Source organism: Hyperolius riggenbachi, chromosome 12, assembly GCF_040937935.1.
Source record: "Hyperolius riggenbachi isolate aHypRig1 chromosome 12, aHypRig1.pri, whole genome shotgun sequence".
Lineage (NCBI taxonomy): Eukaryota > Metazoa > Chordata > Amphibia > Anura > Hyperoliidae > Hyperolius > Hyperolius riggenbachi.
Genome location: NC_090657.1, coordinates 154,600,409 through 154,614,257, shown reverse-complemented (window position 1 = coordinate 154,614,257; position 13,849 = coordinate 154,600,409).

The following is a 13,849-nucleotide window of genomic DNA, read 5'->3' as shown; positions in this document are numbered from 1 at the left end:
CATGTCTGCTCCCATTGGATGACCTCAGTATAAAGATCTGCTTCCTGCAGGGTTTCCTTGGGTTTTCATAGCTTCAGTTTAAGCCCGTCTTGCTGTCGCTTCAGCCCCCGATCGTGTTTCTTGTTCTAAAGATACTTTGCTGGTCTTTGCATCATATATTGGTTCATTGCCAATATATATGCATACCAGCACGTTTATTATTTTCCTTGTATTTGTGTTACGTTGATACATCAGTGTCGCTGATGTATACGTACACGAACTGTTTATATCCTGTGTGCAGTTAGTCAGCTTCCAGCACGTTTTGGTAGGTTGCGCGTACCGTGACCACCCGTGCTGAGGTAGTTACCCTGCTCCTGGTTCTGTTTGTGGATTGCGTTCATCTCTGCGAAGAGATAACGAATCCTTCTGAATCCTGTTCTATTACCGTTTGTGGATTGCGTTCATCTCTGCGAGGAGATAACGAATCCTTCTGAATCCTGTCCCGTTACCGTTTGTGGATTGCGTTCATCTCTGCGAAGAGATAACGAATCCTTCTGAATCCTGTTCTGTTACTGTTTGTGGATTGCGTTCATCTCTGCGAAGAGATAACGAATCCTTCTGAATCCTGTTCTGTTACCGTTTGTGGATTGCGTTCATCTCTGCGAAGAGATAGCGAATCCTTCTGAGTCCTGTTCCCTGTATTACTCCAGTCCTGGAGTAATTACTCAGCGTTGCATGCTGACTGTGGAGAATACACCACCAAGCCTTACATTATGAAAACCCCATTACCAATCCCCATTGTGGGGGGGATTCCCAGAAAGTATGACACTGTTAATTATGGTTCCTGTTCCTTTAAGAAATTTGAAGAACTTAGCTCTGAAACAGAAAATGAGTTTTTCTCTGAATGTGCCAGGTTCCTGGCCAATCCTGATCTCCAAGCGACTCCTGTTTCAACCTGGGCACTCCAACTAAGTTATATTTTGTTTAAAGGGGAATTATTCCAGTGGGCATTTGATGTTCTCAATCATTCCGATTTGAAAGAGAGACCGCTGGAATTTCTAGCGTTTGTGATCCATAACTGGTTGCGCATAGATCCATTGCCTTTTCCTCTTAATGAACTCCTGGCAGCAGGCCAATCAGCTACTCCTTCAATTGCTTGCAAAAATGTTCAGCAAGCAGAAAGTGTTACTGATAATTTTCCTGCAGCCTTGAATAAATCACCAAAAACAGCAGGGTCTAAGGCAAAACGCAAACGTTCTAAGAAACGTGTCCGATCTGCAGAGTCGTTATCCTTAGCGACTGAGACCTATAATGAGATTCTGCCATTAACAGATAATGAAATGCAATTGTCTTTCAGGGGAGTTAAATGGACTTATGAAACTACTAATGAACTTTCCTCCCTGACTAGGGAAAATAAAGATTTTTGTTTAAAAGAATTATCTGAGTATGATTATGAGGAGATATTACAGAGTATTGAACAAATCAACTTATTTGTGAAGCAAGGAAAGTTTGCATACACTACAGTTCAGCACTTGCTACAGGTATTGGAGATTCTTAGGAATAAGGAATCTGCCAATCACCTGCTAATTAACCCAATATATGTCCCTGCTACAATCATATCTGCAAACCATGATCTGCCTGTTAAGTATGCTTGGAATCCTCCATTTGAGAAAGGAGAGATGGAAGCTCTGGTCAATGAATGGAAGAATGATTCAAGTTCATTTTGTCAATTTTACAGTGCAAAAAGTGAATTAGTATTGAATGCATGCATTAAGTCCGCCTATAACCTAATAAAAACTGGTGTGTGTGGGTATGACTTTGTGGCTCCATTGATTGATGTGTGGGAACTGATTTTGGATGATTTTTATGTGACTCCGAATTCGCAAATTTGGCGTTCTGACCCGCCTGCTTCAGCACCTTTGGCTGATTCAGCAGGTGATTCGGAGCTCTTTTTGTGTGAAATTGAAGTTCCTGCAATTCCACCCTGTACCATGGATAACTCAGTGTTACTTACCAGTAAAACAGAAGCCACTGATGCATTCTTAACCTTGCCCTGCGCAAATTTCTCAGCAGAGAATCCAGAGGTCCTGCTGACTTCCGAGTCCAGCCTAGCCAGTACTCATGACTCTTTGTTCAGTGAAACAGACACCAGAAAAATCTTGCCTGCCTCTGCAAACACTTCTGCAGAAATTACCTGTGTTAATAAAGTTCAACTCCTGTCTGATCCAGCAGATGCCAATAGATGCACTACATCAGTTTCCGAGTCCCAGCAATCCTGTCTAGAAACCTCAGAACCCCAGCATCTGAATTTTCCAATTTTGCAAATGAATGGTGATTCAGATGCGCAAACATTGTGTCTTGATCTTCCTGTTTCTACACCTCGCTCTAGTTTCGTGAATAGCTCAGAGCATCTGCTATGTGAACCTGAAATCGCAGAATTATTATCTTGTTCAGAAAATATTCCAGTAAATTTGCCCTGTACCATGAATTGTGCAGTAGATCTCTCCAATGAAACTCAGGTCACAGAATCATTATGCTGTCCAGCAGGTGCTTCCATGGTTTTGCCCTGCAATATGGACTGTTCAGTGATCCTGTCCAGTGAAGCTGTGGTCGCAGAGTCTTATGCTTCACCCAGTACTTTGGATACTTCAAACCCTCTAGCAGAGGAGTCTGAGGCACTGCTTACCTCAGTTGGTGTTGCAGTAATATTCACTTGTCTAGCAGCTGTTTTGGAATTACAGTCTGCTCTAATAAAACTTGATGAATTTCTGCCCAGCAAAGCAGAAGCCATTGAAATACTGTCCTCGTCAGCAAGTGTGTTAGATACCTTGCCCTGTATACAGTCTGATTTAACCAATGTTGTTGAGTCCCTCTCCAGTGTTGTAACAGCCGAGGAACTCCAGCCCTGTCCTCTGAATGTTTCAGAAGTCTTGCCCTGTAACATGGATAATTCTGATTCTCTGGTCAAAATAATAGAAATCTCAGAATTTCAGTCCGGTCTGATGAGTGTTCCTGAAACCCAGCCCTGTATCCTGAAAGATTCTGGTTCTCTGGCCGCTGTGGCAGAGGTTCCAGAGTCCCCTTCCTGTCCAGGGAATTCCTCAGTTTTGCCTAGTCCAGTGGGGGCTGCTGCAATACTGACTTGTTCTGCAGCGCCTCATGAGCTCCAATCCAGTGTATTAGATGAGTCTCTGTCCAGTCCAGAGGTAGTTGTGGAGTCCCTATCTGGTTCAGTGCATACATCAGAAGATTTGTCCTGTCTTGTTAGTGCCCCTGAATCTGATTTGTTACTGACTTTGCTGGAATCAGCGACATCTAAGTCTGATCCTGCATTCTCGTGTAAAAGTCCAGTAGTTGCGAAGTCTAGTCATGATGATTTTTTTTTGGCCAGTCCTGGTTTTGGTCCTGTCTTGGCTGACCCTGAGGCTCACAGTTCCTTGACATGCCCAGAGGTTTCACTTGTGCCAGTGTGCCCAGATGTTCTTTGTGTGCCAGAATGCCCAAGTGTGTCTAAGGTGTTAGCGTGCTCTGATGCTTCCTTAGTGGGAACATGTTCTGATGTTGCCAGTCTGCCTGCATGCCCAGAGATGGTTCTGGTCCCTGAAAGCCCTGATCTTGATGTTTGTCCTTGTGGCCCTGACTCGGGAATTGCCCTAGGTTCCATAGGGGTTCTTGATAGTTCTCCATGTGAGCCTAAGGGGCGTTCTGACCTATGGGGATCTCTTTGGAGCTTCAAGGTGTTCTGGGAGGTCTCTGAGAAAACTTGTCCTGGTGCCTTGGACTGGTTCAACAGTGGGTTTTGTGTTGGTAAAGACAGTCCCGGTGGGCATTGCAAAGGCTTTGGCGTTTCTGAACGGTTCCTGGAAGGCGGTGGGTATCGCTCAGGGAGTTTCGGAGGGCTTTCTTCTGGAAATCATGGTTCTGATGGGTGTCACACTGGGGCTTGTAGTACTGATGGGCATGGTTCTGTAGGTTCTGGTTCTGATGGGTCCAGTCTTGTGGGGACTGATTCTGGAATTCGGTCTTGCCGGGCTGTCCCGGTCATCATGAATTATCAGTCAGACTGTTTTGTTGGGAATTTCAGTTTTGAAAAGCGTCTGGAATCCGCTTTTAAGGGCGGGGGTACTGTAATGATCGCTGCTGCAGCAGGTGTTGCTGGAAGTAGTAGTGCTGCAGCTCAGGCAGTTCTGATGTCTTTCCATGCAAGCTGCATAGCTTTGTCTGTCTTTCCCTGCTGTCAGCTTGTGACTGATTATCATTCACCTGTGTGGGAATCTGCATGTCTGCTCCCATTGGATGACCTCAGTATAAAGATCTGCTTCCTGCAGGGTTTCCTTGGGTTTTCATAGCTTCAGTTTAAGCCTGTCTTGCTGTCGCTTCAGCCCTCGATCGTGTTTTTTGTTCTAAAGATACTTTGCTGGTCTTTGCATCATATATTGGTTCATTGCCAATATATATGCATACCAGCACGTTTATTATTTTCCTTGTATTTGTGTTACGTTGATACATCAGTGTCGCTGATGTATACGTACACGAACTGTTTATATCCTGTGTGCAGTTAGTCAGCTTCCAGCACGTTTTGGTAGGTTGCGCGTACCGTGACCACCCGTGCTGAGGTAGTTACCCTGCTCCTGGTTCTGTTTGTGGATTGCGTTCATCTCTGCGAAGAGATAACGAATCCTTCTGAATCCTGTTCTATTACCGTTTGTGGATTGCGTTCATCTCTGCGAGGAGATAACGAATCCTTCTGAATCCTGTCCTGTTACCGTTTGTGGATTGCGTTCATCTCTGCGAAGAGATAACGAATCCTTCTGAATCCTGTTCTGTTACTGTTTGTGGATTGCGTTCATCTCTGCGAAGAGATAACGAATCCTTCTGAATCCTGTTCTGTTACCGTTTGTGGATTGCGTTCATCTCTGCGAAGAGATAGCGAATCCTTCTGAGTCCTGTTCCCTGTATTACTCCAGTCCTAGTCAGCGTTCCTGCTTATGTCATATATCGGTTCATTGCCGATATATACATATGTTAGTCAGACGTTACAAATAGTTTCATTGATAGCTGTAATTGTAATACGCTAGGAAAACATACTTATTGTATATTTGTCTGTGTTACGTTCATCTATCTTGATCCTGCTATTTCCTGACTATCCTGTCCTGTCTTTGTGAGGCACGCCATCGCTGCGATCGCATTGGCTGCCTCATTCCAGTCTGTCTTGTTTTGGACGCTTGCTGTCGCTAAGTAGCCGCTAGCTAGCAAGCGTTCATTCTGTCTACCTGTCCTGATCTCCTCAGTTCTGGTTTATGCGCTCAGCGCTACTTTGCGCTGAGACGTTATAACGAACGCATTGTTTGTGGCTGTCAGATCTGCACCGGCTCTGTGCGCCACAATCTCCTATTGGAGTCAGTCCTCCCCTCCACTATACTAGGGATAGCCTGTTCCCTGTGCTGGTGTGTGTACCTCCTCCACGCCAGCTCATGCGTTGCATGCTGACTGTGGAGAATACACCACCAAGCCTTACAGAAGGTTAAGTAAGATCCCATCTTGCAATCAAGCTGCTCCAGACCTGAGTGCTCAAATGAAAGATCCATTTTGCTTTGTTCACTAACAACCGTCATAGTTGTCACCACCTGTAATTGAACAAAAAATTCTCTCCACTCCCTTAAAGAGTAACTGTTGGGCATAAAATAAAAAATCAATTCTTTATTTTTATCTGGTAAACAAGTAATAAGGATGCTAACCACGCAATCCAAAAGTTAAAAATACTAATACTTTTCTTGTTTAGAAATGATCATTCCCCAGTTTACCTGACTCTTATTTGGTACACTGCCGCAAAAAGGAAGTTGCAGGGCATGTTGGGTTGTCCTTTTTTTGCTTCTCTGCTTTCCCCTTAGACTTAACTAATGCAGCCTGATTGGCTGAAATTTCTGTTTTCCCTTCCCATGCCTCTGTTCCTTTCTGATTGACCAATATTTCTCATACTGAAACAATGCACTTTCTATTGTAGAGCTGGGTGGGAGTGCCTGAAGACTGGTAGGAGGGCGGGCAATGCATACACAATCAGGCAGAGGAGAGGAAGGGAGGAAATTACACCAGTATTGGCTGCTTCAAAATAGCCACAGTTAAAATGGGAAATGCTAAGAAGGATTTTCTCTTTTTTTACTATAGAAAAATCACTAAAATCAAAACATGGACAGTGCAATACATATGTTAAGTAGAGCAAGTATTTATTTATATGTTTTTTTTTCCTAAGATAGTATGGCTGACAGCTCCTCTTTAAAAGAAAATCTTATTATGTTGCCACCATGTACTTGAACAAAGTGTTTTACAACATTAGAACTGTAACTAGTTCTAAGCAGGGCACCCCAATAGTGTCCTGCGACCTGCAGGTGAAGTGACCTAATGGTAAATCCGACATATTGTACACAATATGTAGTGACGATACTGCATACGCCTTGTATCGGGTATTACAGTTGACGTATTGACAAATAGGACAGTCCCCACCATTTGGAAGCAACCTCCCTATCACTATCATGTACTCTAGTTATATCCTCTAGACCAGGGGTCTCAAACTCGCGGCCCGCGGGCCATTTGCGGCCCTCGATACAATATTTTGTGGCCCAAGCCGGCAAAATCAAGAGACACGGAAGCAAACTATTTTTGCCTATTTTACCTTATAGTTCGCTTCAGTGCTCACAAGTAATCCGCCGCATCCCCGCCGCTAAACGAGGGCTGCAGAGCCCCCAAATCCCCCGGGCAAACATCCATGACTGCGCTGAGGGGCAGAGCTTCCAGCTGTAGCTCTGCCCCTCCTGACGTCAATCACCGCACGGATCGCCGCCTCTCCCCGCCCCTCTCTGTGAAGGAAGAGTAAGAGGGGCGGGCAGAGGCGGCGATCCGCCGGGATTGACGTCAGGAGGGGCGGAGCTGAAGCTGACAGCTCTGCCCCTTCCAGGAAATGCCGGCGGATTGCCCCCGGGCGATTTGGGGGCTCTGCAGCCCTCGTTTTGCGGCGGGGACACGTGAAATCCCTTATGCGGCCCAGCCTCATCCTGACTTTGCCTCCTGCGGCCCCCATGTAAATTGAGTTTGAGACCCCTGCTCTAGACTGAGAGGATGTATATAGAGTGGAGGAGAGAGTAGGCCAAAACACTGCACCTTTACTTTTTGTCACTTCATTTAATACTGAATTAAATAAATTTGAGAATATCCCCCTACCTAATAAAATCCCTGGAATCTGCGTCCATAGGCTGTGTCTGTTGTCAGTGGCAGGCAGGTGCACAGGTGCATAGCCATGGCCCTTGCTACACGAGAGAGTGGACATGGGTGCTGGCTGTCAATGTAGCACCTGTTTTTTAAACTGGCTTAATTGGCTAGTAAAATCGAATTTACCAGTGCTGTGAGTAGATAGGCTTCGGGAGGTACTGGATGGAGGCTGTAGGTATGGTTTGAGGACAGCACCATCCCTGGGGTCTACTCTCTCCCTCAGTTTATATACTGTACATCCCCTTAGTGTAGACAATTTGGCTATTTGGCTGGTCCATTGGTAAAGCATCATAAACGCCTTCAGTGGGTTACCCCCACCTTTTCCTGGACACTAGGGGTGGGGAAAAGTTCCCTGTTCTTAACAATGAGACAAGGAGTCTCTATATGTATCAATTGATACAGCGCACCAAAACCTGCCAAGGACAACCACAGTGTCAGAGGTGCAAGAAGGGGAAGGGGAACAAAGGTGCTCGGCCACGCTACAGACTTTCCAGAGTTTCTCCAATTATTGCCTGATAAAGCGGGACTGTGACCGCGAAACGCGTTGCAAAGTGGAGCTATTTTAATAAATGTTATTTTTTTATATAAAATAACGAATCACTGTCTGTATTTCCTTGAGGGAGGTAAGTCCACCGCTTCCCCCTTTTTAAACATTTTTTAGACGTTTTTATCCTATTTTGGTGCCTCTGTTCAAAAATGTCAAGTTTGTTAATGATTACCACTATTCAAAGTATCTATAGAAGTGCTTATTATGAGCACAGGACCAATAGAGAGCTAATACTGAAGTTGAGGGAGGGGTCTTTGGGGCCCCGATGCGGTCGCAAACTCTGCAACCCCTATTGCTACGCCGCTGCTCCTATCATTCTATTCAGCTTTGCTTTTGTTCTTTTTTTTTTTCTTGATGAGACAACAAGAGTGAAAGTCTTGCTTTTAAACTTTGCTTCCATTTCTACAAAATCAGAAAAGTATTTGTGGAAATGCATTTTTGTCTTCTGTGAATGCGGAATGTACCTACTACAGTCAATAGTCACTCTAAACATAAAACGTCTTCAAACATCACCCAAATGATGAGGATGATGATGTGCAATTATACACATGCACAATCCAAGACTGACACCTGGAGGAGAAAACTGGGTAATACATGCTGCTTTTAAACCTGTTGCCGCATTTGTTTTAATTAAATTATTATTTTTTTTTAAATACCATAATTGAAAGAACTGTGGTATGTACTAATACATTCTGTTTTTCTGTGTTACCACAATATACCAAATCAGTCTTTTTATTTGAAGTATATGAGTTATTTAGAATAACATAAGTTATGCATGTGCATTGTAAATGGTAGAAAGTCGAATCAGGAAAAAAAGGGCGCAGGAGCCTTTATGGTAAAAAGGGCGCAGCCATAGGTGCCTATTATAAAAGCACGATTTGTGGCTAAAAAGGTAAAAGTGGGCGCACGGTGGCGCCTGCTATCGCGTACCTCCGGGCGCCGAAATTTACCTTCTTTTCCACAAATCACGGCTTTTATAATGCAATCCAAGTGTCATTCAGTATGCACTTTCGAAAATATACAAAAAACTAATTCCAAATGTCCGCGCTCACAGTTAAAAACACATAGGGGCTAAATGACCTCAATTTAGGCAAACCAAGCCAGTCCAAAGTCCCTGAAATGGAGTCCAAAGTGTACTGAAGCCGTCAATCCTTATGGCCAAAACTCTCACGTCAGGTGCATGTAAAAAAACATAGAGAGAAAGAACATAGCGTAAAACTGCGGACACAGCTGATATTTCCAACACCACCTCCGCGTTTTCAACTCTCCGTCACCTCAAACCCACTCACAAGTGCCAGGACACTCCCCTACGTGCCCGCACTCACCCTAGGATCCTCCTGTATCCCGGAGGTAAGTATATTAGCATTGGGGGTTAAAGCTCATACAGCAGGCTCGGCTTGAGATCCTCCAAATACCAACCACTGAAACTAGAAAGCGCTAATATAGTGTAAAACTGACCAAAATGTAATGGATAAAAAGTATTACACTCACAAGTATAGGTGGTTAACAAGCGTATATATAACAGACGTGGTACCCGGGTAACCGCTCTGCAAGACGCCGTCACAGGTCCGCGTTATCCACACTATCTCGTTCTGTCCTCCGGCTCACCAGTCATGTACGCCGTAGCTCCACCCTATGCATTTCGTCATACAATGACTCATCAGGGGCAGTTCATAGGGTGAGTGTGGGCACGTGGGGGGGGGGGTGTCCTGACACTTGTGAGTGGGTTTGAGGTGACGGAGAGTTGAACACGCAGAGGTGGTGTTGGAAATGACAGCTGTGTCCGCAGTTTTACGCTATGTTCTTTCTCTCTATGTTTTTTTACATGCACCTGACGTGAGAGTTTTGGCCATAAGGATTGACGGCTTCAGTACACTTTGGACTCCATTTCAGGGACTTTGGACTGGCTTGGTTTGCCTAAACTGAGGTCATTTAGCCCCTAGTTTTTAACTGTGAGTGCGGTCATTTGGAATTAATACGAAAAAAATCATGTATGGGTGATTTTACTCTTGGAGAAACCGACATTCTACTTGTACTGTACAATGCATTCCCAATTATTATGAAAATTGTCATTGAGATTAAGGGCTCGTTTCCACTGTTGCGGTGCGGAATCGCCTGGATTCCACCGCGGACGAAATCGCATGCGGATGCGTTTCTGCATGCGGTTTTCCCCGCGATTTCGCATGGCTAAGAAGCAGGCGAATTTAACCATGTCACTGCCTGTGTAAATTTCCATGACATTACATGCGAAATCGCACGCGAAATCGCGCGGAAAACCGCATGACAAAGCCGCATGCGATTTCCCTATTAAAAGCATTGCGGGCGATTCGCCCGCATTCCAGCCGCAGGCGAAATCTGACGGCTCTGCCGTGGAGATTTCTCCCACACACCAAAACGCACCCGCACGACGCACAAGTGGAAACAATCCCATCCACTTGTATTGCCTATGCGAATCCGCATGCGGTGCCTGAATGCGGATTCGCTATAGTGGAAACGAGCCTTAAGTATTTTATTTTTCAATTACATTTGTGGATGTTATTATGTCTCAGGGTTCTATTAATCTCTGAAATCCATCTCAAACACATAATTAGTTTGCCAGGTGAGCCCAATTCCATATTATTAAGCAGACGACCATTTCCAAGGTATATGGGAAAGAAAAAGAATCTCCCTGCTGCGGAAAAGAGTGAAACAGTTGAATGCATCGGATAAGGTATGAAATCTAAGATATTTTGCAAAAACTTAAAGTGTACCTGAGACAGGGGAATATCAAAATGTATACATACCTGGGGCTTCCTCCAGCCCCTTCCAGCCTGATCGCTCCAACGCCGCCGAGTGACAGTCACACAGCAGAGGAGAGGACACTAACTGTCACACTGGCACTGCTCAGCAGTACAGCAGTTCTGTAGTAAGCTAACACAGTAGTACTACTACTCTAACAACTACTAACACTGACTGCAGTACTACAGTACTAACTAGTATTAACTACACAATTACACAGTAATGCTATTCCCTAATCCCTAACCTAAACTGTAGCTAGCTAAGGCTAATAGCTGGCCAGCAGGCAGCAGCTGGCCTGGTCTGTGCACAGCACACACACAGACACATAGCAGCTGCAGCAGCACTGGAGCTCACAATCTGACTGTCTGTCACACAATGAAATCAAGCTAATTAACAATTTAACAATAGTGTAGTGATAGTGAAGGGGTTAATCACTGAACAGCTTAGGTCTTTTACTGTGACTGTGTACAGACTTGGTAGGCCAGCAGCACTGGAGCATGTCTCTCAGTGAGCATTTCTCAAGCAAGGGACGCTATTTCTCATCATGGCAGCCCTCCTTATTATACAGTGTTCCTTTCTGTGATTGGGTGCCAGGGTTTAGGCTGGGAGCCTTCTGATTGGCTCAATGAGGTCAGGTGGGGCTGGCTAAGGTTCCCTTCTGTGATTGGTTGCTAGGGCTTCTGCTGGGAGCCCTCTGATTGGCTCCAGGACATCATCTCCTTAGTTACAATATTTCAGATCCGGATATCCACCTAATATCCGCGGATATCTGGATTATGCGCCCAACTATCCGCAGATAGCTATTCAGATTTGGGCCCAACTATCTGGAATCTGAATCCGGTCGGATAGCTGAAAAAAGGTCGGATTCCGGGTTACCCAGATATCCGGAATCCTGATGAGCAGCCCTGTCCGTGGTTCTCCGCGATCGCGAATCACCGTAAGTTCCTGGGGTTACTGGGGTTTGCCATGGGGCCTGTCTGTTACTGGGGTCTGTCATGGAAGCTGTCTATTACGGGGGTCTGTCATGGAAGCTGTCTGTTACTGGGGTCTGCCATGGAAGCTGTCTGTTACTGGGGTCTGCCATGGAAGCTGTCTCTTGCTTTGGCATTGTGATGAATGATACGGAAATCGAGACGATTAGCGATTCTGTATCGGTCCGCACAGCAGAGCAGAATTACATTTTTTTTTCCAAGTGTTACTGCCTTTTGAAGAGACAGGATAAACTCAGCATGAGACCAGACTGCCTGACTCCATCAGAAGCAGAGCGAAAATGAATGCTGTATATGATTTTTTTTGCCTATTTACGGAACATAGTATCTAGGATAGTTATGAGAGTTGTATCATTGGGTTTGTAGTGTCTTGCTGAATCTTTTGATACCAGACTTGAGGGGCAAGGGGTATGCTACAATCAAGTTATTAAACTTCTCAGGAAATGGACCCTCTACCCTAATCAAGTCTGATGTCATAGGAATTGTCATAATCTGAGGACTATTAATTTGCTATCCACCCAAATATGACATGTATAGTTTATAAGCTCAACATCCTCCTAGGAGGAGGTGGACTGTCATTGGTGGGTAATTCAGAGGGGGCAGGTGTTGACACACCCCCAAACCAGCTTCATCAAAAGCACATTGCCAGCAGGTGGACTTCAGTCCTCCAAATCCCATCTTCACGAGAGCCTGCGGCTGCTAACCAGAGGACCATGTGGTTAGCGGCCATCTTGGAACTGTAAAATCTGCTTGGATTACAAAATATACCTAAAGGCCTATGATTCTGAAACTAAGGACTTTGCATTTCTTGTCCCAGAAGGAAATATCCCCACACAGACTACATTTCGGCTAAGTAAACCTTTTCATAATTATTCCCTTTTATTTTAAGCTTCGTGTGTATATGTTAATTAGTGTATGTAAATGTGTGTAATGCATTTTTGCTATTAAACGTTTAAAAATCGTTATGACCTGTTGCTGAACATACACAATCGTACTTACTCCTCCGAAAACGTTACCTTGTGTTCTAGAGTATCTTGTATTTATAACTCGTATGCTGGAATCGGGCACAGATAAACAAGTCTGGCGCCGATCCCTGCATACGGCTAAGGGTTAACTTACAGTGTTTGCAGTGTGCTAAAATATTTACAGTCCTGCGCTGACTCACAGGTGGTGGCAAGCTTTTGAATTGTACGTGTGTGGTGAATCCTTTGGAGTCAGGACGCTCCTCTCGGCTAGTCAGTTCATAGACTGCGAATCCACATATGGGCATCTATGCGCAAATCAACAGCGAGACATAGTTTCTGACTCTGAGTGATTGACCCGATCAAAGACCGGCCCGTGCGGTCTATGACAGGCATATCATAAGGGTCTAGCTGGTACAGAGTTCTGTCAAGAGGGTATGATCTGTTATTTGGCTTATTGATCTGTTGCTGGGGTCTAGTCTGTCACTGGGGACATTATGCCCACTTTTATTACTTGGAAGACAAGCCTGTCATTTTTTTTTTGAGACAAGTTAACTTCGTTGCAGGAGTGGGTGGGTGGGTAATAGTTGCTAACAGTTAATTATTACTTGGGGAACATGATGCTGCCTAATTTGGGGAAGTCAAGCTGGCTAATAATGCTATTGGGGGGAAATAAACCTCTTGAGCAATTTATATATCACAATGTGATTGACCTATCAGTACCTCTCATTCTTACTGGCTTCACCTAACTTCAACTTACAACTTCAACTTACAAAAACTTCAGTAACGTAGTCCCACTCAACCACTTCACTGCTGAAGGGTTTTCCTCTTCTGTACCAGAGCAACTTTCACCTTTCAATGCGTCTTCCATTCATTTTCCAATAATTTTATCACTACTTATCACAACAAAATAATCTACAGTATATCTTGGTTTTTTTTGCCCCCAATTAGGTTTTGGGTAGTGCATTTTGCTAAGAATTATTTTATTCTAAATGCATTTTAATGAGAAGGCTAAGAATTATTTTATTCTAAATGCATTTTAATGAGAAGAATTGAAAACATTCATAATTTCTCAGTTTTTGGCTAATTTTAATCTGTGACAGAGGCGCTTGGCCCAGACTGAGACCTGCGTTTGCCATATACTCCTACCCCATTGCCTGATGAAGCATGGTCATACCTGCGATATGGGTTGCAAAGAACCTTGGAGTTTTAAGGGTTAATACGTTTTTGTGACTGCTTGGAGGAGGTAAGACCACTACTGCCTCTCCATATTTTATACGTTTTATCTATTTTTATTATTTTATCTACTTTTATTCTTTTGGCGCCTCTGT